This window comes from Pseudophryne corroboree, chromosome 2 (genome assembly GCF_028390025.1).
Source record: "Pseudophryne corroboree isolate aPseCor3 chromosome 2, aPseCor3.hap2, whole genome shotgun sequence".
Classification (NCBI taxonomy): Eukaryota; Metazoa; Chordata; class Amphibia; order Anura; family Myobatrachidae; genus Pseudophryne; species Pseudophryne corroboree.
Window position 1 is genome coordinate 650,274,567 of NC_086445.1, and position 26,455 is coordinate 650,301,021.

General features: G+C 47.8%; 1 protein-coding gene across 4 annotated transcripts in view; it reads left to right on the forward strand.

Annotated features, from left to right (window-relative positions):
* The window catches only part of PIGW (phosphatidylinositol glycan anchor biosynthesis class W), a 67,375-nt gene that overhangs the window by 20,674 nt on the left and 20,246 nt on the right, over positions 1 to 26,455 (forward strand). For 2 of the 4 annotated variants that reach the window (XM_063955001.1, XM_063955002.1), the window contains exon 3: positions 4,599 to 4,730. The exons of 1 other annotated variant lie outside the window; for it this stretch is intronic. The gene's annotated coding sequence lies outside the window, so the exon portion shown is untranslated. The remainder of the gene's footprint in view (positions 1 to 4,598; positions 4,731 to 26,455) is intronic. One more of the 4 variants, XM_063955004.1, reaches the window with a different exon arrangement.

Sequence of the window (26,455 nt, forward strand, 5' to 3'; positions counted from 1 at the left end):
GGCTCTTCTTGGGCTGCTGCCCGAGGCGTCTCGGCTTTACTGCTTTGCCGAGCAGCTACTTGGTTTGATACCATGGCTGATGAGGAACTCATGTTTGCTCAATCGGTGCTGCAGAGTCATCCGCACTCTCCCGCCCGGTCTGGAGCTTTGGTGTAATCCCCATGGTCCTTACGGAGTCCCCAGCATCCTCTAGGACGTAAGAGAAAATAAGATTTTAAACCTATCGGTAAATCTTTTTCTCCTAGTCCGTAGAGGATGGGCGCCCGTCCCAGTGCGGACATATTTCTGCAAGGCTTGTATATAGTTGTTGATTACATAAGGGTTATGTTACAGTTAAGATCAGTCGTTGGCTGATGCTGTTTTGTTTCATACTGTTAACTGGTTGCGTATATTCCAGGTTATACGGTGTGGATGGTGTGGGCTGGTATGAATCTTGCCCTTAAATTAACAAAAATCCTTTCCTCGTACTGTCCGTCTCCTCTGGGCACAGTTTCTCTAACTGAGGTCTGGAAGTGGGGCATAGAGGGAGGAGCCAGTGCACACCCATTCTAAAGTCTTTAGAGTGCCCATGTCTTCTGCGGAGCCCGTCTATACCCCATGGTCCTTACGGAGTCCCCAGCATCCTCTACGGACTAGGAGAAAAAGATTTACCGGTAGGTTTAAAATCTTATTTTTCTCTAGCATCCATAAGGGATATTGGGGGAAACTGATACGATGGGGACGTCCCAAAGCTTCCAGAACGGGCGGGAACATGCGGAGACTGATGCAGCACCGCCTGCCCAACTGGGTATCCTCTTTGGTCAGGGTATCAAATTTGTAGAACTTCACAAAAGTGTTCTTCCCCGACCAGGTAGCAGCTCGGCATAGTTGCAAGGCCGAGACTCCACAGGCAGGCGCCCAGGAAGAGCCCACAGATCTTGTAGAGTGGGCCTTTAGAGACCTAGGAACAGGTAAGGCTGCCGACACATAGGCCTGCTGGATATTAAGCCTAATCCAACGAGCAATGGACTGCTTAGAAGCAGGGCAACCCTTTTTTTCTGATGAAACGCGGAGACAACCTTCGGCAGGAACTGCTGCCTAGTCCAGAGCTCCGCTCTGTCCTCGTAAAAGACCAAGTACGGACTTTTACACGATAAGGCCCCCAATTCTGAAACACATTGAGCAGAAGCCAGGGCCAGTAACATCACTGTCTTCCACATGAGGTACTTGTCTTCAACCGTCATCAGCGGTTCAAACCAGGAGGACTGTAGAAATGCCAACACAACATCCAAATCCCAGGGTGTCGTAGGCGGTACCAAAGGTGGTTGTATGTGGAGCACCCCTTGCAAGAAGGTCAGAACTTCAGGCAACAGCACCAATTTCTTCTGGAAGAAAATGGAGAGGGATGAAATCTGGACCTTAATGGAACCCAGACATAAGCCCTTATCCACACCAGGCTGCAGGAAACATAGGAAACGTCCCAAGTAATGTACTGCAGGCGGATACATGCATTCCTCGCACAAAGAGACATATCTCCTCCAGATATGATGATAGTGTTTTGACGTTACAGGTTTCCTGGCCTGAACCATGGTAGCAATAACCTTTTTGGAAAGGCCATTGTGAGCTAGGATGTTCCGCTCAACCTCCATGTCGTCGAATGAAGTCGCCGTAAATCCGGGTATACGAACGGTCCTTGTTAAATAAGATCTCTTCTTAATGGTAGAGGCCAAGGGTTTTCGACAGACATGTCCATAATATCCGCGTACTACGCTCTCCGAGGCCAATCCAGGGCAATCAGAATTGCCTAGACACCTTGATTCCTTATTTGCTTTAGCACCCTCGGGATCAATGGAATCGGAGGAAACAGGTAGTCCAGCAGGTACGGCCAAGGCGACGCCAGTGCATCCACTGCCCTCGCCTGAGGGTTCCTGGTCCGTGAGCAATACCAGGGAAGTTTCTTGTTGAGACGAGCCATCATGTCTATTTGTGGGCAACCCCACCGGGCGATAAACTGTTGGAACACCAGATGGTGGAGCCCCCACTCCTCGGGTGGAGATTGTGACGACTCAGTAAGTCCGCCTCCTAGTTGTCCACATCCGGAATGAAGATTGCTGACTTTGCTCTTGCATTTCATTCTGCCCAAAGGAGTATCTTTGAGACCCTTCGAGTGTAGGCCCTGCTTTTTGTCCCTCCTTGATGAATAATATACGCCACAGCCGTGGCGTTGTCCGACTGTGCCTGGATCGCGTGATCCTTGAGCGAAGGAGAGGCCTGAAGCAGAGCATTGTATATCGCCTGAAGTTCCAGAATGGTGATCGGATGGAGGGCCTCGTGGGAACTGCGCCCCTTGAGTGACAGCTCCCCAACCCCGTAGACTTGCATCCACCGTGAGAAGGTTCCAATCCTGAATCCAGAAACTCCAGCCTTCTAGGAGATTGGAGGACTGTAGCCTTCACAGGAGCGAAATCCTGGCCTGAGGCAACAGCTGAATTATCCGGTGCATCTGGAGATGCGAACTGGACCACTTGCTCAGGAGATCCAATTGACATGTTCTGGCATGGAACCCTCCCATACTGGATCACCTCGTATAAGGCAACCATTTTTCCTAGCAATCTTATGCAGAGATGGATGGACACTCGAGTAGGTCGGAACACCATGCGGACCATCTCCTGAAGTGTCTTCGCCTTGTCCTCTGTTAGAAACACCTTCTGGGCCACAGTATCCAGCAACATCCCCAGGAATTGGAGCCTCTGAGTTGGCTCCAGGTGGAACTTCTGCAAGTTGAGGATCCACCCATGGTCTGATAAAAGATGAATGATGCGGTCGATATGTAGCAACAAAAGCTATTATTTATCCCCCCCCCAAAAAAAAAAAAAAAAATCAAATGGATATCGAGAGTATACAGTATATAGCAGCACTTTTTTTTTTACAATTTCCTGACACGAAGGTACTGGGGCTGCAATTCAGGAACGGCATCCCTGCACGAAAAAGGGTCCTGGCCAAGTCTCACAGGAAAGTCGCCACATCTTACTGGGGTATGTAACAAGTAAAGGGGCGTCACCTCACAGCACACCCCATCTCTCTACATGCTGGTTGAGCAGAGCCACAGTAGGTGAGGCTGCGTGAAAAGCTCATCAGCCCATCAGCCCCTCTGGCATATACTGTATATCATACTTCCCATCATTGTGTTTGCAGGGGTGGGGACTTCTCACATACTCCTGAAAAGGGGTTGTGGCCTCATCAAAAGGGGGGGTATCTTTATGGCAATGCCACTATCGCAAGCCACGTCCCTGTACTCCATCACTGTGGGGAAATGCCCAGCCCTCTGAGCTGCTTTCATGCCCCCAGTTCATCTCCCGTGAATAGATGCTTTGCACATTGTCTTTTCACTGAGTAAGTGACAAGAGCCTCGAAACTGTTACCCCCCACCGTCACTGCGGGACACTGTGGCCTGAGTGTGGGACAGCAGGATAGTCTCTAAAAAACAGGACTGTCCTGCGAATATCGGGACAGTTGGGAGATATGTATATATTCCAATCGATTACATCACTGTCATGTTAACCAGCTCAGTGTCTGGCACTGCTACCAAATAATGATTACCTCAACTGAGACATATTTCTTGTGCACATGTACTAGGCATACAGATGTTTTTGTGATGGAGAAATAGTAAAGTGGAATATACAAGCAGTTGGTAATATAAATAGAATGGAGAAAAAACCTTCAAAACCCCAATACTGCAAGGTTGGCTTTGATCAGCGTAATAATGGTTTATTTTAACTGCTGTCTATTGCTATTTGCTGGATTACTATTTTTTTTTAATATGCTATATATGTTTTATTTACTTTATATTCATTTTTTCTGCTTGATGCTTTTGAATTTAAATGTAGCTTTGTATATGAGATCATTATTTGAGGTAATTCCTTGCTTACCACTTGTTTTCTTTTGTATTTACAAATTAAATTGCCGTCGTATAAAATCTATTTAGTATGCAAGGTCCTCTTCATAGGGACAAAGTGGGAGAAAAGGAAACTGTGATTCAAAACTCAAATTTGTTGGAATACTGCATTACCACCTCCATGCAACCGTTTTTCCCATGGCTCTGACTAAGGGAAGCGGCACTCCTGTCTGCAGGCTATGAGCAAACTCAGGGAGATGTCTGCCAACTCTCTGCCTGCTTTCTGTCATACAATGGCTAATAAGATGTTGCCCTCTTTTTCATATTTTTCTTTTCTTCCATCATGAAATCAAGATAAACTTGTTACTGAGTTCAACTTGTTACAAATTAGCCTTTTGTTAATTAATTAAAAATGTAAAAGTCTGTCAAATATATTTTATTTAATAAGTGTTTACTGTTTTTGCTATAATACTTTTTATTTTTGTGGGGGCAAGTTTCTGCCCGCTTTATATAGCTAGATGCTGCAATATTTCCCATTCTTCTTCACAGTAATTGCTTGAGCTTTATACCGTTGAGTGGGGATCATTGGTTGACAATAATTGTCATATCACTCAATGTTTTCCTACCATGACATTGCTTGTATTTATATCTAAGCCACTTCAATGTGGTCTGTGCTGTATAAAGGTCATTGTCATGTTAAAATACAGTATAAATACTCTTCTAGGACTTTTGCAGATTGCTGCAGGTTTTATTCAGGATTATCTCCATCTATGTTGGCCACTCTTTGGACAAGATTTCCAGTCCCTGAAACAAAGAAACATCTCCTAGCATTATGTCTCAACCACCGTGGTTCATGGTAGGAAAAGCATACTTAGAATAATGTACATTATTAGGCTTGTGTCAAAAGTGGTCCCTAATGCTCAGGACGGGAACTTTAACCTTGGTCTTATCAGACCAAATAATCGTGCTCAACTTGGTGTTTCTGTTTCCTACTTCTGTTATTGATAGAGTTGCAGAGCGCTGCACACGTACGTTTGTCAAAGTTTTATTATTAAAATAATAAAACTTGCACTTATAGAGCTACAGTATGTAAAAGCGTAGAAATGGGTTTAACAGCTTTCAGATTTTGGTGATGGGCTTCTTCAACAGTCAGTTGAATAACACTCCATACTGGCCCAGTGTTAGGGCGGCGATATACCATGCACTTATCAGCTGATCTGGCTGATAATTGAACAGTGTATGGCACTACCAAGCTGCTTTGACTGTCATGAGATATCTTGCAGCATGCATGACAGATGTGATCATTGTTGTTAGGATCTGACAGTAGATGTGCTCACCATCAGACAGACCAGTTATCTGACAGTGTATTGCATAGTCAGATAATTGACCTTTCTGGCTGATGGTGAGTTCGATCTCACAGTGTATGTCCAGCATATCAAAAAGATTATATGTACATGCAGGTTAAGTGAATATATCCAAGAGATCGCCTCAAAATAAGGGCTCTACTATCTATGAATCTAGGGTTCTCCATTAAATTCAAGTTGCTCTGAATTCAACATACAGATGTGGCCTCAATACGCCACACAGCAGGATATACCTGGCATGAGTGAGCTGACAGGTCCCATACAACTCTGTAATCATCTGCCATCTTTTTTGTCAAAAATGCTTCTTATTCACATCAGTATGCAAATAAGATGCACAAGCAGACTCTGCTGATTAAAATTATATGTGGCATGCCTATATTCATTGTGCGACTCTGGCTGTATCTGCATAAGAATTGCAACATTACAGTGTTTTCTAGGAAAACAGTGTTACGTATCATTTCTTATGCATATACAGCCATGGTTGCAGACTGAATATAGGCTTTCTGCATATCATTTTAATCCGCAAAAGTTGCATGTGCGTCCTATTCGTATTTTGAAAATAAAACTAATTTTAATGGAAAAAGTTGCACGTTAAAGAAGCTCGGCAATACCAAGTCATGCCATGACATAGAGTAAGTAGAAGGGCTATTTAATGTGAAGGAAGACTAGATATGCAGCAAGTGGACACATCTGTACCCCATTTTTATTTTACTAATAGATTGCATTTTCCTCTAATCTTTGTTGTATCCAGAGACAAAATTTACTCTAAAGCATTGCCAATGCCGTGTCCGACAGGGGGTGCCACCGATGGGACTCGATGCCGGGTCCGACAGGGCGAGCCATATGATATGCTGCATTATGCAGCGTGAAATTACTAGTGACATCCCCCAATGATGCTGCTGCAGGGCCGACGGGAGAAGTCGCTAGTGACCCGCAGGAGCACGCATATCATGGGTACACACTAGATGTACCTGATATGTTGCGCTCATCTGCAGAATTTTGCGACATATTGTCTAGTGTGTGCCCAGCTTTTTAATTGGTGTTCACAATAGGAAATCCCTCTTTACCATGTCCACCTCCATACTGCCAATTTTCTTTAAATCTTTACACAAGCAAGAAGGATTGGCTTTGGAAATTTTGATCCAAACAATCAATCTAGTTTTATCCCTTAGGAACTAGCTTTAATGATTTCACCCAATAATATTTGTTCATGTAAGTATGTTTTTGTATCCTATTCTTTACAGTGGGTATAAAAAAAAAAAAAAATCAGGTGCTTTCCGGTACACATCCGGTGGAGTTGCACTCACTTCTGATCCAAAATAATAAATCTAGCCAAGGTAACCATTGGTCAATGTGCCCACCAGCCCTGGGTTATGGTTCTTGTTCTACTATGAGACTGCAATACCTTTCTCTTATAGGCCCTACACACTGGCCGATTTTTTTGAAAGATATGAATGATCAAATACTCGTTCATATCTTTCAGTGTGGAGGCTCCAGCGATGAACGATGCGCGGCCCCGCGCACGTTCATCGCTGGTCCCCCGTCGGCTGTGCATGCAGGCCAATATGGACGATCTCGTCCATATTTGCCGCACTTCAATGGAGCCGGGTGACGGGGGGAGTGAAGAAACTTCACTCCCCCCGTCACTAAACCCCCCCCCCCCCCCCCCCCCGCCGCCGGGTCGGCGGCGGATTAGCTAGTGTGTAGGGCCCCTTAGAAATAAATCTCTGCTAAAGCATATTAATACAGCAGGACTGTCATAACAGTGTGCTGGTGTTTCTACCTTCAGACTTAATGAGTGGTGTCATAAGACTATAGCTATAAATTATCGCTTTCTCTATTGTTGATAAACATGCCAAATTCACTGCCACCTTGTTCCACAGGATTGATTTCAAAACCACCTTTATTTATTTATTATCAGTTTCTTATGTAGTGCATCTTATCAGTTCTGATGTAGTGCAGCAAATTATATTGCACTTATTGGAAATAACAGTGATTAAAACAAAATTAACAGACATACATAGTGGTAGGAGGGCCCGCAAGCTTACAATCTATACTGAAATAGGCACTAGTCCACTAGTTTGCAAAAGGTTTTAGTGGGCTGTATGATATGGTCTCACAGTAATGTTGGACAGGTCAGGAGGATGTGAAAGTGAAGAAAGAGAAAATATGTCTGGACTGTACAATTTATGAAGGTTATGTGGGCGGTTCCAGAATTTCAGAAGCTTTCCTGAAGAGGTGAGTTTTCAGGGAAAGCTTGAAGGTTTGTAGACTAGAGGAGAGTTATTGTGCTTGGAAGGGCATTCCACAGAACGGGTGCAGCCTGAAGAAAGTCCTGCAATCATTAATGGGAGTGAATAATGAGTGTGTATAAGAGATGTAGATCTTGTGACAAGTGAAGAGATTGGGGTGGGAGATATTTTGAGATAAGCAAAGAGATGTGCGTTGGTGTAGTTTGGTTAATGGCCTTGTGTGTGAGTAAAAGTTTTTATATTGAATACAAACATCTAGTGATTAGCTTCGCAGCTGAAGTCAGAATGGATTGTAGTGGTGGGAGGCTCTTTTTAGTAAGACCAGTGGAGGAGAGAATGCAGGTGATAAGATTGTGATCTGAGAGAGGGAAAGGAGTTTTAGTGAATTCAGAAACTGAGCGAAGTCTGGTGAATACAAGATCAAGGCAGTGTCCCTCCTGATGAGTAGAGTAGTCAGTCCGTTGGGAGAGGCAGAGAGAGGAGGTTAAAGAGAGTAGTTTGAATGCATGAACATCAGATTTTGGACTGTAAATAGCGATGTTGAAGTCACCCATGATGATGGAGATGTAAGAAGATAGGAAATGAGGAAGACAGGAAATTGTTTGGGTAGCCTAGGTGGGCAATAGATAGCTGCAACACGCAGAGAGAAAAGAGTATAAATCCTGAAAGAATGTACTTCAACTGATGTGAATGTGAGTGATGGATCCTTTGGTAGAACTGTAAATGTGAAATAATAAGATTTTAAACCTACCGGTTTATCTTTTTCTCCTAATCCGTAGAGGATGCTGGGGACTCCGTAAGGACCATGGGGATAGACGGGCTCCGCAGGAGACATGGGCACTAAAAAGAACTTTAGATATGGGTGTGCACTGGCTCCTCCCTCTATGCCCCTCCTCCAGACCTCAGTTAGAAAACTGTGCCCAGAGGAGACGGACAGTACGAGGAAAGGATTTTTGTTAATCTAAGGGAAAGATTCATAGCAGCCCACACCATCCACACCGTATAACATGGAATATACGAACCAGTTAACAGTATGAAACAAACAGCATCAGCCCGAGACTGACCAAAACTGCAACATAACGCTTATGTAAGCCAAAACTATATACAAGTCTTGCAGAATGTAGTCCGCACTGGGACGGGCGTCCAGCATCCTCTACGGACTAGGAGAAAAAGATTTACCGGTAGGTTTAAAATCTTATTTTCTCTTACGTCCTAGAGGATGCTGGGGACTCCGTAAGGACCATGGGGATTACACCAAAGCGGGAAAGTGCGGATAACTCTGCAGCACCGATTGAGCAAACATGAGGTCCTCATCAGCCAGGGTATCAAACTTGTAGAACTTTGCAAAGGTGTTTGAACCCGACCAAGTCGCCGCTCGGCAAAGCTGTAATGCCGAGACACCTCGGGCAGCCGCCCAAGAAGAGCCCACCTTCCTAGTGGAATGGGCCTTTACTGAATTTGGTAACGGCAATCCAGCCGTAGAATGAGCCTGCTGAATCGTGTTACAGATCCAGCGAGCAATAGTCTGCTTAGAAGCAGGAGCGCCAACCTTGTTGGCTGCATACAGGACAAACAGTGCCTCTGTTTTCCTAACCCGAGCCGTTCTGGCTACATAAATTTTCAATGCCCTGACCACATCAAGGGACTCGGAATCCTCCAAGTCCCGCGTAGCCACAGGCACCACAATAGGTTGGTTCATATGAAAAGAGGAAACCACCTTAGGCAAAAATTGAGGACGAGTCCGCAACTCACCTCTATCCACATGGAAGATCAGATAGGGGCTTTTGTGAGACAAAGCCGCTAACTCAGATAATCTCCTAGCAGACGCCAAGGCCAACAACATGACCACCTTCCAAGTGAGATACTTTAATTCCACCGTTTGAAGCGGCTCAAATCAGTGAGACTTAAGGAACCGTAACACTACGTTAAGGTCCCATGGTGCCACTGGAGGCACAAAAGGAGGCTGGATATGCAGCACTCCCTTCACAAAAGTCTGTACTTCTGGGAGAGAAGCCAATTCCTTCTGAAAGAAAATGGATAGGGACAAAATCTGAACTTTAATGGAGCCTATTTTTAGGCCCAAATTCACGCCAGTCTGGAGGAAGTGAAGAAAACGGCCCAGATGGAATTCTTCCGGAGGAGCATTTGTGGACTCACACCAAGACACATACTTCCTCCAAATACGGTGATAATGTTTTGCCGTCACCTCCTTCCTAGCCTTTATCAGAGTAGGAATGACCTCATCCGGAATGCCCTTTTTAGCTAGGATCCGGCGTTCAACCGCCAAGCCGTCAAACGCAGCCGCGGGAAGTCTTGGAATAGACAGGGACCCTGTTGCAACAGGTCCTCTCTGAGAGGAAGAGGCCATGGATCTTCTGTGAGCATTTCCTGCAGCTCCGGATACCAGGCCCTTCGAGGCCAATCTAGAACAATGAGAATTGTCTCTACTCCTCTTCGTCTTATGATTCTCAATATCTTTGAGATGAAAGGAAGAGGCGTCCACTGCTATCGCCTGAGGGTCCCTTGATCTGGCGCAATATCTCGGAAGCTTCTTGTTGAGGTGGGACGCCATCATGTCTATTTGAGGCAGCCCCCACTGACTTGTAATCTCTGTAAAGACTTCCAGATAAAGTCCCCACTCTCCGGGATGTAGATCGTGTCTGCTGAGGAAGTCTGCTTCCCAGTTGTCCACTCCCGGAATGAAGACTGCTGTTAGAGCGCTTACATATTTCTCTGACGTCCTAGTGGATGCTGGGGACTCCGTAAGGACCATGGGGAATAGACGGCTCCGCAGGAGACTGGGCACATCTAAGAAAGATTTAGGACTATCTGGTGTGCACTGGCTCCTCCCCCTATGAACCTCCTCCAAGCCTCAGTTAGATTTCTGTGCCCGGCTGAGCTGGATGCACACTAGGGGCTCTCCTGAGCTCCTAGAAGAAAGTATAGTTTAGGTTTTTTATTTTCAGTGAGACCTGCTGGCAACAGGCTCACTGCAACGAGGGACTAAGGGGAGAAGAAGCGAACCTACCTAAGTGGTGGTAGCTTGGGCTTCTTAGGCTACTGGACACCATTAGCTCCAGAGGGATCGAACACAGGACCCGACCTCGTCGTCCGTTCCCGGAGCCGCGCCGCCGTCCCCCTTACAGAGCCAGAAACAAGAAGGTGGTCCGGAAAATCGGCGGCTGAAGACTTCTGTCTTCTCCAAGGTAGCGCACAGCACTGCAGCTGTGCGCCATTGCTCCTCATGCACACCACACACTGCGGTCACTGATGGGTGCAGGGCGCTGGGGGGGGGCGCCCTGAGCAGCAATAATAACACCTTGGCTGGCAAAACTAACACCATATATAGCCCCAGAGGCTATATAGGTGTATATTAACCCCTGCCAGAAACGATAAAATAGCGGGAGAAAGCCCGCCGAAAAAGGGGCGGAGCCAACTCCCTCAGCACACTGGCGCCATTATTCCCTCACAGCTTCGCTGGAAGGAAGCTCCCTGGCTCTCCCCTGCAGTCCTGCACTACAGAAAGGGTAAAAAAGAGAGGGGGGGCACAATTTAGGCTCAGTATATATATATATTATAGGCAGCTATAGGGGAAAACACTCTGTATAGTGATATCCCTGTGTTATATAGCGCCCTGGTGTGTGCTGGTATACTCTCCCTCTGTCTCCCCAAAGGGCTTTGTGGGGTCCTGTCCTCTGTAAGAGCATTCCCTGTGTGTCTGCTGTGTGTCGGTACTGCTGTGTCGACATGTATCATGAGGATAATGATGTGGAGGCGGAGCAAATGCCTGTGAATGTGATGTCACTCCCTGCGGGGTCGACACCAGTGTGGATGGACTTATGGAAGGAATTACGTGACAGTGTCAGCTCCTTACATAAAAGGTTTGACGACATAGGACAGCCGGCTACTCAGCTTGTGCCTATCCAAGCATCTCAAATGTCATCAGGGGCTATAAAACGCCCGCTACCTCAGATGACAGATACAGATGTCGACATGGATACCGACTCCAGTATCGACGATGATGAGACGAGTGTACCCTCCAATAGATCCACCCGTTATATGATTGAGGCTATGAAAAATGTTTTACACATTTCTGATGATACCACAAAAAAGGGTATTATGTTTGGTGAGAAAAAACTACCAGTAGTTTTTCCTGCATCTGACGAATTAAATGAGGTGTGTGAGGAAGCGTGGACTTCCCCAGATAAGAAATTGATCATTTCTAAACGGTTAATGGCTGCGTACCCTTTCCCGCCAGAGGATAGGTCACGCTGGGAAACACCCCCTAGGGTAGATAAAGCATTGACACGCTTATCAAAGAAGGTGGCACTACCGTCTCCGGATACGGCCGCCCTAAAAGAACCTGCTGATAGAAAGCTGGAAAGTACCCTAAAAGCTATATACACACACACTGGCATTATATTGAGACCCGCTATTGCATCAGCTTGGATGTGCAGTGCTGCTGCTGCGTGGTCAGACTCCCTGTCGGAAAACATTGATACCATGGATAGGGACAATATTTTGCTAACGATTGACCATATAAAAGACGCAGTCTTATACATGCGTGATGCACAGAGGGATATTTGCCGGCTGGCATCAAAAATAAGCGCTATGTCCATTGCCGCCAGACGGGGGTTATGGACTAGGCAATGGTCAGGTGATGCCGACTCCAAGCGGCACATGGAAGTTTTACCCTATAAAGGGGTGGAACTTTTTGGGGAAGGTCTTTCAGACCTCGTTTCCACAGCTACTGCTGGGAAATCGACTTTTTTGCCACAGGCTGCCCCACAGCAAAAGAAAGCACCGTATTATCAGGTACAGTCCTTTCGGCCCCAGAAAAATAAGCGGGCTAGAGGCTCATCCTTTCTGCCGAGGGGCAGAGGAAGGGGGGAAAAGCTGCAGCACACAGCTAGTTCCCAGGAGCAGAAGTCCTCCCCTGCGTCCGGTAAGTCCACAGCATGACGCTGGGGCTGCTCAGGCGGAATCGGGAACGGTGGGGGCACGTCTCAGGTTTTTCAGCGCACAGTGGGCTCTCTCACAAGTGGATCCCTGGGTCCTTCAAGTAGTATCTCAGGGGTACAGGCTGGAATTCGAGACGTCTCCCCCCCGCCGTTTCCTAAAATCTGCCTTGCCGGCAACTCCCTCTGCCAGGGAGGCAGTGTTGGTGGCTATTCAAAAACTGTATTCACAGAAAGTGATCGTCAAGGTACCCCTCCTTCAGCAAGGAAAGGGTTACTACTCCACAATGTTTGTGGTACCGAAACCGGACGGTTCGGTGAGACCCATCTTAAATTTAAAAACCTTGAACACTTATATCAAAAGGTTCAAGTTCAAGATGGAATCGCTCAGGGCGGTTATTGCGAGCCTGGAGGAGGGGGATTACATGGTATCCCTGGACATCAAGGATGCGTACCTGCATGTCCCCATTTACCCTCCGCACCAGGAGTACCTCAGATTTGTGGTACAGGACTGTCACTATCAATTCCAGACGCTGCCGTTCGGGTTATCCACGGCACCGAGGGTCTTTACCAAGGTAATGGCCGAAATGATGATACTCCTTCGCAAGAAGGGAGTTTTAATTATCCCGTACTTGGACGATCTCCTGATAAAGGCGAGGTCCAAAGAACAGTTGATAGTGGGGGTGGCACTTTCTCAGGAAGTGCTACAACAGCACGGCTGGATTCTAAACATTCCAAAGTCACAGCTGGTCCCGACGACACGTCTTCTGTTCCTGGGAATGATTCTGTACACAGACCAGAAAAGAGTGTTTCTTCCACTGGAAAAAGCCGAGGAATTGTCATCTCTGGTCAGAGACATCCTAAAACCAGGAAAAGTGTCGGTACATCAATGCACACGAGTCCTGGGAAAAATGGTAGCTTCGTACGAAGCAATTCCATTCGGAAGGTTCCACGCAAGGACGTTCCAGTGGGACCTGTTGGACAAATGGTCCGGGTCCCATCTCCAGATGCAACAGCGGATAACCCTATCGGCCAGAACCAGGGTGTCGCTGCTGTGGTGGCTGCAGAGGGCTCATCTACTAGAGGGCCGCAGATTCGGAATACAGGACTGGGTCCTGGTGACCACGGATGCCAGCCTTCGGGGCTGGGGGGCAGTCACAAAGGGAAGAAATTTCCAAGGACTGTGGTCAAATCAGGAGATTTCTCTTCACATAAATATCCTGGAGCTAAGGGCCATTTACAATGCCCTAAGCCAGGCAAGACCCCTGCTTCAAAACCAGCCGGTACTGATCCAGTCAGACAACATCACGGTGGTCGCCCATGTAAACAGACAGGGCGGCACGAGAAGCAGGATGGCGATGGCAGAAGCCACAAGGATTCTCAGATGGGCAGAGAATTCTGTATTAGCACTGACGGCAGTGTTCATTCCGGGAGTGGACAACTGGGAAGCAGTCTTCCTCAGCAGGCACGACCTCCACCCGGGAGAATGGGGACTTCATCCAGAAGTCTTCCAAATGCTGGTCAACCGGTGGGAAAAACCACAGGTAGACATGATGGCGTCCCGCCTCAACAAGAAGTTGAAAAGATATTGCTCCCGGTCAAGAGACCCTCAGGCGATAGCGGTGGACGCTCTAGTGACACCATGGGTGTACCAGTCGGTTTATGTGTTTCCTCCTCTACCTCTCATACCCAAGGTACTGAGAATAATAAGAAGGCGAGGAGTGAAAACCATACTCGTGGTTCCAGATTGGCCAAGAAGAGCTTGGTACCCGGAACTTCAAGAGATGCTTACAGAGGACCCTTGGCCTCTGCCGCTCAGACAAGACCTGCTGCAGCAGGGACCCTGTCTGTTCCAAGACTTACCGCGGCTGCGTTTGACAGCATGGCGGTTGAACACGGATCCTGAAGGAAAAGGGTATTCCGGAGGAAGTCATCCCTACCCTGATCAAAGCCAGGAAGGATGTCACCGCAAGACATTATCACCGCATTTGGCGAAAATATGTTGCTTGGTGTGAGGCCTTGAAGGCCCCGACGGAGGAATTTCAACTGGGTCGATTCCTGCACTTCCTGCAAGCAGGGGTGACGTTGGGCTTCAAATTGGGGTCCATAAAGGTCCAGATTTCGGCTCTGTCGATTTTCTTCCAAAAAGAACTGGCTTCACTACCCGAAGTTCAGACTTTTGTCAAAGGAGTACTGCATATTCAGCCTCCTTTTGTGCCCCCAGTGGCACCTTGGGATCTCAATGTGGTTTTGGCATTCCTGAAATCACATTGGTTCGAACCACTTAAGACTGTGGATTTAAAATATCTCACGTGGAAAGTGGTCATGCTGTTGGCCTTGGCGTCGGCCAGGCGGGTTTCAGAATTGGCGGCTTTGTCTTGTAAAAGCCCTTATCTGATTTTCCATATGGATAGGGCAGAATTGAGGACTCGTCCTCAGTTTCTCCCAAAGGTGGTCTCAGCTTTTCACTTGAACCAACCTATTGTGGTGCCTGCGGCTACTAGGGACTTGGAGGATTCCAAGTTGCTGGACGTAGTCAGGGCCCTAAAAATTTATATTTCCAGAACGGCTGGAGTCAGAAAGACTGACTCGCTGTTTATCCTGTATGCACCCGCTAAGCTGGGTGCTCCTGCTTCTAAGCAGTCTATTGCGCGCTGGATTTGTAGCACTATTCAGCTGGCGCATTCTGCGGTAGGCTTACCGCAGCCTAAATCTGTAAAAGCCCATTCCACACGGAAGGTGGGCTCATCTTGGGCGGCTGCCCGAGGGGTCTCGGCTTTACAACTTTGCCGAGCAGCTACTTGGTCGGGGGCAAACACGTTTGCAAAATTCTACAAATTTGATACCCTGGCTGAGGAGGACCTGGAATTCTCTCATTCGGTGCTGCAGAGTCATCCGCACTCTCCCGCCCGTTTGGGAGCTTTGGTATAATCCCCATGGTCCTTACGGAGTCCCCAGCATCCACTAGGACGTCAGAGAAAATAAGAATTTACTCACCGGTAATTCTATTTCTCGTAGTCCGTAGTGGATGCTGGGCGCCCATCCCAAGTGCGGATTGTCTGCAATACCTGTACATAGTTATTGTTACAAAAATCGGGTTTTGTTGTGAGCCATCTCTTCAGAGGCTCCATTTGTTATCATACTGTTAACCGGGGTTCCTATCACGTGTTATATGGTGTGATTGGTGTGGCTGGTATGAGTCTTACCCGGGATTCAAATATCCTTCCTTATTGTGTCAGCTCTTCCGGGCACAGTTCCTAACTGAGGCTTGGAGGAGGGTCATAGGGGGAGGAGCCAGTGCACACCAGATAGTCCTAAATCTTTCTTAGATGTGCCCAGTCTCCTGCGGAGCCGTCTATTCCCCATGGTCCTTACGGAGTCCCCAGCATCCACTACGGACTACGAGAAATAGAATTACCGGTGAGTAAATTCTTATTTTTTCCGCCCAGCGAAGAATCCTGGTGGCTTCTGTCATTGCCACTCTGCTCTTTGTTCCGCCTTGGCAGTTTACGTGAGCCACTGCGGTGATGTTGTCTGACTGAATCAGAACCGGTAGGTCGTGAAGCAAATTCTCCGCTTGATGAAGTCCGTTGTATATGGCCCTTAATTCCAGTACGTTGATGTGTAGACAAGCCTCCTGGCTTGACCACAGACCTTGGAAGTTTCTTCCCTGTGTGACTGCTCCCCATCCTCGGAGGCTCGCGTCCGTGGTCACCAGAATCCAGTCCTGAATGCCGAACCTGCGACCCTGTAGAAGGTGAGCACTCTGCAGCCACCACAGTTGAGATACCCTGGCCCCTGGGGACAGGCTGATCATCTGATGTATATGTAGATGTGACCCAGACCACTTGTCCAGAAGGTCCCACTGAAAAGTCCTTGCATGGAACCTGCCGAATGGAAAGGCCTCGTAAGACGCCACTATCTTTCCCAGTACTCGAGTGCATAGATGCACCGACACCCTTTTCGGCTTCAACAGGTCCCTGACCAAGCTCTGGAGTTCCTGGGCCTTTTCCCTCGGGAGAAAAACCCTTTTCTGTTCTGTGTCCAGAATCATGCCTAAGAAAGGCAATCGGTTCGTTGGAACCAACTGTGACTTTGGTAGATTGAGAATCCAGCCGTGCTGCTGCAACACCCTCAGGGAGAGTGATACGCTGTTCAACAACTGCTCTCTTGATCTCGCTTTTATCAGGAGATTGTCCAAGTACGGGATAATTGTGACTCCCTGCCTGCGCAGGAGCACCATAATTTCCGCCATTACCTTGGTGAAAACCCTCGGGGCCGTGGAAAGCCCAAACGGCAACATCTGAAATTGGTAATGACAATCCTGTACAGCAAATCTCAGGAACGCCTGATGAGGAGGACATATGGGGACATGAAGGTATGCATCCTTTATGTCCAGGGACACCATATAATCCCCCCCCCCCCCCTTCCAGGCTGGCGATGACCGCTCTGAGCGATTCCATCTTGAACTTGAACCTTTTTAAGTATAGGTTTAAGGATTTTAAATTCAGAATGGGTCTGACCGAACCGTCCGGTTTCAGGACCACAAACAGGGTTGAGTAATACCCCATCCCCTGCTGAAGCAGGGGAAATTTGACCACCACTTGTTGAAGACACAATTTTTGAATCGCATTTAAAACCACCACCCTCTCTGGGGAAGAAGCCGGTAGGGCCGATTTGAAAAACCGGCGAGGAGGCACCTCTTCGAATTCCAGCCTGTAACCCTGGGAGAATCAATGGGGGTAATTCCAAGTTGATCGCAGCAGGAATTTTTTTTGCAGTTGGGCAAAAAAATGTGCACCTCAGGTGTGGCAGATATAACATTTGCAGAGAGAGTTAGATTTGGGTGGGTTATTTTATTTCTGTGCAGGGTAAATACTGGCTGCTTTATTTTTACACTGCAAATTAGATTTCAGATTGAACACACCACACCCAAATCTAACTCTCTCTGCATATGTTATATCTGCCTCCCCTGCAGTGCACATGGTTTTGCCCAATTGCTAACAGAATTCCTGCTGCGATCAACTTGGAATTACCCCCAGTGTCTATTGCCAGGGATCCACCTGTGATTGAACCCAGACATGGCTGAAAAGTCGAACACGTGCCCTCACTGGGGCGGACTCCCTCAGCGGACCCCCAGCGTCATGCGGTGGATTTTGTAGAAGCCGGGGAGGACTTCTGCTCCTGGGAACTAGCTGTAGTTGGCAGCTTTTTCCCCTTGCCCTTACCTCTGGCAAGAAAGGAAGATCCCCGTACTCTCTTGGATTTATGCGACCGAAAGGACTGCATCTGATAATGTGGCGTTTTCTTAGGCTGTGAGGAAACATAAGGCAAAAAAGTTGATTTACCTGCCGTAGCCGTGGAAACCAGGTCCGTGAGACCTTCTCCAAACAATTCCTCACCCTTGTAAGGCAAAACCTCCATATGCCTCTTCGAGTCAGCATCACCCATCCATTGTCGGGTCCATAGGGCACGCCTAGCAGAAATCGCCATCGCGTTTGCTCTGGAACCCAGTAGGCCAACGTCTCTCTGAGCATCCCTCATATATAGGTCCACATCCTTAATATGACCCAGGGTCAATAAAATGGTTTCCTTATCCAGTGTATCAATATCAGCAGATAAGGTATCTGTCCACGCTGCTACAGCGCTACAAACCCAAGCCGACGCTATCGCCGGTCTGAGTAATGTACCAGTATGTGTGTAAATTGACTTCAAGGTAGTCTCCTGCCTGCGATCAGCAGGATCTTTGAGGGTTGGGGTATCTTGAGATGGCAACGCTACCTTTTTGGATAAGCGTGTCAACGCTTTGTCCACCCTTGGGGAGGATTCCCACCGTATCCTATCCTTAGCCGGAAAAGGATACGCCATAAGAATCCTTTTGGGAATCTGCAGTTTCTTTTCTGGAGTTTCCCAAGCCCTTTCAAACAACTAATTTAGCTCATGTGAAGGGGGGAAGGTAACCTCAGGTTTCTTTTCCTTATATATGCGCACCCTCGTGTCCGGGACCGAGGGGTCATCAGTGATATGCAACACATCTTTTATTGCAGTAATCATATAATGAATACTTTTAGCCTATTTTGGCTGCAACTTCGCATCATCGTAGTCAGAATCCGTGTCGGTATCCGTGTCTACTATTTGGGATAGTGGGCGCTTTTGAGTCCCAGAAGGTCTGTCAGGAATCGACTCACCACGGCCACATCTGTCCGTCGGTGCGGACTCCGTCCGGGGTCCCTACGTTCTGCTGTCGTCCGCTCCTTTGCCGCCAGACGTCATCCTGGGCCTAGGAACGCTCCTGTAACAGCGGGCGTGTGAGCACGCCGCGTTCCCGCCGGGCCGCGGCATGGGCGCCGCCATGACAGTCTCCATCGGTCAGAGTACGGCGGCCAATCCGGAGCTTGGCCGCGCCTCCTTTTCCCACTCCAACCAATGTCTGCACACCAGGGGGTATATCAGGAGCTGCAGGGTGAGCCTGTGGTTGTCCTGAACTTTGTGTCACTCCTGCGACCCATGTGCCTGGATTCCTCCGTGTTCCTGGTTACCTACCTGTTCCTCCGTGTTCCTGGTTACCTTCCTGCATTTCCGTGGAACTACAAGCATCAGCAATCCCTGCATTTGTATTTGGCTCCACACCTATCTACAACCACTGTGTGCTTCAGCCTCAGCAGTAGAGACTCTCTCCAGGTGCATTCCATCACCTCACCTGTGAAGCAGCTTGCTAGCTGCCTGTGCCTAACGAACTACACTGTGGACTTCCACCTGAGTCTCCTGCATCTGCTACCAGGTTTGCTACACATTTATTACCATCTCTGCTGGCTCCACGTTTTAAACCATTCTGGTTCTCACACCAGTGAACTTATCCATCATTACCATTTCCTCCATAGACTCTCAGCTTCCAAGCTGCACCATTTCCATTGCATACTTTTTATTGTTTATTCCTGCACGTTATTCTGCTGCCTTATTGTGTGAACTTTTATGTTAATAAAACACCATTGCGCTGATGCGCAGAAACCCAATCCAGCCTCCTCACTTCTTCCATCCTACCTCCACTGACCCACTAGCGCCCCCTCCGGGGACACAAGTAAAACCGAACCTGACAGTAAGTTCAGGACCGATGGACTCGGACGGTGGTCAGAGTGTGGGGTCAGGGGCCTTACAAAATCTGGTCTCCCGCTTGGATGGTCAAGAGGCTGTGCAGCAGCAGATGTTCCAGTTTCTGCAAGGGATGTCCTCCCTGATTGATACACTACAGCAAACCCTGCCTAGTGTACTTGCTACTCCAGTCCAGTTACCCCAGCACCTGCAAGTGCTGTGAGTTCTTCTACGCCGGCTGCATCAGCTCCAGTGTCACGCTTGCACCTGCCCGTGCCTAGCAAATATGATGGCAGTCCGAAGTTATGTCGCTGGTTCCTTAACCAATGTGAAATCCAGTTTGAATTATTATCACACAATTTCCCCACGTCAAGATCCAAGGTTGCCTACATTATCTCACTGCTCTCTGGTTCTGCCTTGAGTTGGGTGTCTCCTCTGTGGGAACGTGCTGACCCTCTGATGAACAACTACGCTGAATTCGTGTCAACCTTCAGACGTATCTTTGACGAGCCAGGTCGTGCAACATCAGCCTCTGCAGACATTATTCAGCTTCGTCAAGGTACCCGGAGTATGGGACAATATGTCATCCAGTTCCAGACGTTAGCCGCAGAGATTCAGTGGAATAATCAAGCCCTGGTAGCAGCCTTCTGGCATGGACTTTCAGATCGGATCAAGGATGAACTGGCAACCCGCGATGTCCCTGAGCAATTGCCTGAACTGATTTCTCTATGCATCAAGTTGGACTCTCGCATCCGCGAACGCAACAGTGAGCGTGCTCGTAGTGAGCCGCGCAAGTAAAGAATGGTACCTTCAGTACAATTTCAGCCTCCACCTTCTGATGAGCCTATGCAAATCAATAGGTCCCGCCTAACTCCTGAGGAGCGGTCAAGAAGACTCCGTGAGAGATTGTGTCTTTATTGTGCGGCTGCAGGTCACCAGATCAATTCTTGTACAGTGCGTTCGGGAAACGCCAGATCCTGACTTGTAAAGGAGGAGTCAAGTTGGGATCTTCTAGACAAGCTCCTTCAAACCAAGACCTCATTCTTCCTGTGACTTTAGAGACTACAGATGGTCTTCAGTCTGCATCTGCGTTAGTGGACTGTGGAGCCGCAGGAAACTTCATCACTCAAGCTGCGGTAGATAAGTTTCGTTTGCCTATCTGCGAACTCTCATATCCAGTCTACATCACTGCAGTAGATGGTAGCCGAATCTCCAAGGGGAATATCTCTCACCAAACCAGACCAGTGGTTCTGGGAGTCGGGTTCCTGCATTCTGAATTAATAAAGTTTTTAGTTATTCCTCAGGCAACCCAGGAGATCGTGTTGGGAATGCCCTGGCTCCAACTACATAATCCGCATATTGATTGGTCTACGTTACAACTCACTTCCTGGGGTTCACATTGTCGCCAGTCCTGCTTAGCCCAAGTTTGTCCTATCAAGTCTTCTGAAGTCAAAACCCAGTCAAATCTTCCTGCGGCTTACCAAGATTTCTCTGACGTCTTCAGTGAAAAGGCCGCTGATGTTCTGCCGCCCCATAGAGAGTGGGATTGCCCTATTGACCTCATTCCCGGCAAGAAACCACCAAGGGGGCGTACCTATCCGTTATCCGTTCCTGAAACTGAGGCGATGAGCGACTACATCAGGGAGAACTTACAGAAAGTATTTATCTGTCTTCACCCGCTGGTGCGGGCTTCTTCTTTGTTAAAAAAAAGGATGGAGGATTACGTCCATGCATTGACTACCGGGGTCTCAATGACATTACCATCAAAAACAGTTATCCATTACCACTCATCACTGAATTGTTTGATAGAGTTAAGGGAGCCCGCATCTTCACCAAGTTAGATCTCCACGGTGCCTACAACCTCATCAGAATCCGTAGTGGTGACGAATGGAAGACAGCTTTTAATACTCGAGATGGTCATTACGAGTACCTGGTAATGCCATTCGGGTTGAGCAATGCCCCAGCAGTGTTCCAGCACTTTGTTAACGAAATCTTCCGTGACGTTCTGTACAAATATCTCGTAGTTTACCTGGATGATATCCTCATCTTCTCCCAAGATCTCTCTTCTCATCGTCTGCAAGTCCGTGAGGTCCTCCGACGTCTTCGTGAGAACCGTCTCTACGGCAAATTATCCAAGTGTACCTTCGAAGTTCCCTCCATACCCTTCCTGGGGTATATAATTTCCGGATCGGATCTCCAGATGGACCCGACAAAGTTGGAAGCCATTGCCAATTGGTCCATTCCAAGTAGTCTCAAGTCTATTCAGCGATTCCTGGGATTCGCCAATTATTATAGGAAGTTTATCCGAGGATTTTCAACTCTCATCGCTCCTATTACCAACTTAACTCGGAAAGGGGCAGATCATTCCAACTGGTCAGAAAAAGCTTTAGCGGCATTTCAAAAGATCATGCTGGCCTTTATGTCTGCTCCAGTTCTGTCTCAACCGGATGTAAACAAGCCATTCGAGTTGGAGGTGGATGCCTCCACAGTAGGAGTTGGAGCTGTTCTCTCCCAGAAGGGAACTGATGGGAAGATTCACCCTTGTGGATTTTATTCTCGTAAATTCCTCCCTGCAGAAGCTAACTATTCCATTGGAGATCAAGAACTACTAGCGATCAAGCTGGCCCTTGAGGAATGGAGGTATCTCCTGGAAGGGGCCAAATTTCCGTTCAACATCTATACGGATCATAAAAATCTGCTTTATTTGAAGGCAGCCCAGTGCCTCAATCCTCGCCAGTCCCGGTGGGCTATGTTCTTCTCTCGTTTTAACTTTAAGCTTCATTTCCGCCCAGGTTCTCAGAATATCAAGGCAGACGCTTTATCCCGATCTATGGAGTCCGAAGAGGAGACGTCCGACTCGGTTCCGCATTCCATCCTGAGTCCAGTGGTATTTGCTTCGTCTCAAGTTTCTCCTGCTCCACCTCCTGGTAAGACTTTTGTTTCCCCAGAACTCCGTTCCAAGTTGCTGTCTTGGGCTCATCAGTCCAAATTCACTGGGCATCCTGGTGTCCTGAAAACTTTCAAGTTCCTCTCTGAGACATACTGGTGGCCGAAGATGAAAGTTGACATCAAAGATTTCGTGGCATCTTGCCCGAAGTGTGCGCAGCACAAGACTCCTCGACAATCTCCAGCAGGTCAGTTACAACCATTATCTGTTCCCAGCCTTCCCTGGTCACACTTGTCCATGGATTTCATCTCTGACCTTCCCTCTTCTCAAGGATTCAATACCATCTGGGTTGTGGTTGACAGGTTTACCAAAATGGCCCATTTTGTACCACTCCAGGGTCTTCCTTCCGCACCAAAGCTTGCCCAAATCTTCCTACGGGAGATTTTCCGCTTACATGGACTACCCACTGAAATTATATCTGACCGTGGAGTTCAGTTTGTGGCAAGATTTTGGAGAGCCCTTTGTTCTGCCAGGCAAGTCAACCTCAAGTTTTCGTCAGCCTACCACCCTCAGACGATTGGGCAGACGAAGAGGGTAAACTAAGAGTTAGAAACCTTTTTAAGACTTTATGTCTCGTCTTCTCAAGATGACTGGTTGGACCTGCTCCCATGGGCTGAATTTGCCCACAATTTCCGCTACCATACTGCTACAGAAACAACTCCGTTCTTTGCTGTATATGGACAACATCCCCGTGTTCCAGATTTTCAAGAACTTCCTCACATTGATGTTCCTGCTGCCACTGCTGTCTTGAGTCAGTTCTCTTCAACCTGGAGGAAGATTCATACTTCTCTCAAGAAGGCTTCTAGCCGGTATAAGTTCTTTGCTGACCGCAAAAGACGTGCAGTTCCTAGCCTGAAACCTGGTGACAAGGTTTGGCTTTCCACCCGGAACCTCCGTCTTAGAGTCCCGTCGATGAAATTTGCACCACGTTTCATCGGTCCCTTTTCCATCGAAAGAGTCATCAGTCTGTGGCCTACAAGCTCAAGTTACCACCTTCTCTACGAATACCTAATGCCTTTCATGTTTCTCCTCAGACCGTTAGTCCTGAATCGCTTCCAAAGAGCTCTTCCAGTCGGCCCCAAAGTGCGAACTCAGCGGGGCGTGGAGTTCGAGATAGAGAAGATTCTGGATTCCCGTTGCCGGTACGGTCGTCTACAATACCTTATCGACTGGTCCGGTTATGGTCCTGAGGAGAGAAGTTGGGTGAATTCGTCAGATGTCCATACTCCAAGGTTGGTCCGTGTCTTCCACAGAACTCATCCTTCCAAGCCACGTGGGTGTTCAGTGCCCACCCATAAAGGAGGGGGTACTGTCAGGAATTGACTCACCACGGCCACATCTGACCGTCGGTGCGGACTCCGTCCGGGGTCCCTACGTTCTGCTGTCGTCCGCTCCTTTGCCGCCAGACGTCATCCTGGGCCTAGGAACGCTCCTGTAACAGCGGGCGTGTGAGCACGCCGCGTTCCCGCCGGGCCGCGGCATGGGCGCCGCCATGACAGTCTCCATCGGTCAGAGTACGGCGGCCAATCCGGAGCTTGGCCGCACCTCCTTTTCCCACTCCAACCAATGTCTGCACACCAGGGGTATATCAGGAGCTGCAGGGTGAGCCTGTGGTTGTCCTGAACTTTGTGTCACTCCTGCGACCCATGTGCCTGGATTCCTCTGTGTTCCTGGTTACCTACCTGTTCCTCCGTGTTCCTGGTTACCTTCCTGCATTTCCGTGGAACTACAAGCATCAGCAATCCCTGCATTTGTATTTGGCTCCACACCTATCTACAACCACTGTGTGCTTCAGCCTCAGCAGTAGAGACTCTCTCCAGGTGCATTCCATCACCTCACCTGTGAAGCAGCTTGCTAGCTGCCTGTGCCTAACGAACTACACTGTGGACTTCCACCTGAGTCTCCTGCATCTGCTACCAGGTTTGCTACACATTTATTACCATCTCTGCTGGCTCCACGTTTTAAACCATTCTGGTTCTCACACCAGTGAACTTATCCATCATTACCATTTCCTCCATAGACTCTCAGCTTCCAAGCTGCACCATTTCCATTGCATACTTTTTATTGTTTATTCCTGCACGTTATTCTGCTGCCTTATTGTGTGAACTTTTATGTTAATAAAACACCATTGCGCTGATGCGCAGAAACCCAATCCAGCCTCCTCACTTCTTCCATCCTACCTCCACTGACCCACTAGCGCCCGCTCCGGGGACACAAGTAAAACCGAACCTGACAAGGTCCCTGCGACATAGTGAAAGGCAGGGCTTGACTCCCTGTACATTCCCTGGACTCTGCTTTGTCCAACTTTTTGTGTAATAAATTCACATTTGCATTTAAAACATTCCACATATCGAACCAGTCAGGTGTCGGCATTGCCGACGGAGACACCACACTCATTTGCTTCACCTCCTCCCTAGAAGAGCCTTCCGCTTCAGGCATGCCGACACACGCGTACCGACACCCCACACACTCAGGGAAATCTCTAATCTGGAGACAGTTCCCCAACAAGGCCCTTTGGAAAGACAGAGAGAGAGTATGCCAGCACACACCCAGCGCCAATGACCCTGGAAAAATTCCCAGATAGATATAACGCTTTTTTACACATATATATATATATATATATATATATTTTCACTGCGCCAAATTATGTGCCCCGCCCCCCCTTCTTTAAAGCCCTTTGTCTCCGTGTTCGGCAGGGGAGAGTCCGGGGAGCCAGCTTCTCAGCGATGTGCTGTGGAGAAAATGGCGCTGGTGAGTGCTGAGGGATCAAGCTCCGCCCCCTCAGTGGCGGGCTTCGGTCCCGCTCGATTTCTTTAAAAACTGGCGGGGATTTCCTATATACAGCCTGCAGCCTATATATATATTTTTGGCCAGTCCCAGCAGGGCTCCCTGAAAATAAAAAACCTACCAAAAGTTTTTCTTTCAGAGAACTCAGGAGAGCTCCCTGTAATGCACCCAGTCTCCTCTGGGCACAGTCTCAAACTGAGGTCTCGAGGAGGGGCATAGAGGGAGGAGCCAGTGCACACCCATATCTAAAGTTCTTTTTAGTGCCCATGTCTCCTGCGGAGCCCGTCTATCCCCATAGTCCTTACGGAGTCCCCAGCATCCTCTAGGACGTAAGAGAAATTGGGATAGTAATATTCCATCCCCACCTCCTTTACTGTTACCAGGCCTGGATGTGTGTGTGTGAAGTGGACACTGCTGTGCGAGAGTGCTGCAGGGGAGGACCTGTTTGATTGTGTGTGCCATGTTTCTGTTATAGCCAGCACGTTGAAGTTGTTAGAGATGAAGAGGTCATGGATGGATTTTAATTTGTAACAAACAGCATGCATTCCATAAGCCACATTTTAGGACTTGGAATGTGATGTGAGACGTGATGTCTATGAGGTTAACTGGATTTCTATATTGCTGCGTTACATCTAAAGGACTTCTATGGCTAATTAATACAGACTACCAGTGAGGCAGATGTTTAGCTAATGAAAGGTTCTAAATAACACCGTATTTGACTTTGCAAAGACCAGCCCAATATGTCTTTAATTAACTATGCATCACTGATCAAAATTTCAAATACAGGTAATTACAGTTGCAAGCAAATCATGATATTACAACAGGTTTTTTTCATATATATTATACAAATTGGTTGCATAGTGTTCTCAGACAGTGTGAGGATTTCAGATTGAAAGATATGAATGTACATTTGCATACACAGATGAGTTTGCATTAGGGTGAAAGGCAGGTTGATTTTCTGGTAGATCTACAGCTGCAAGGATGATTGGATGTATTTTTTCCATCTGTTTTCAACTTGTTTATAAAAGTCCTGAATAAGTCTTGAATTTTCATAATATTTCCTAACCTTTTAAAACAAAACCCTATAGAATGAAAACCCCTGACCAGCCAAACAGCTGAACAGCCTAGCAGTTCTCCTTAAGAATGGATACTAGGCATGTGTGTTCAATAGTTCCAGTCAATAA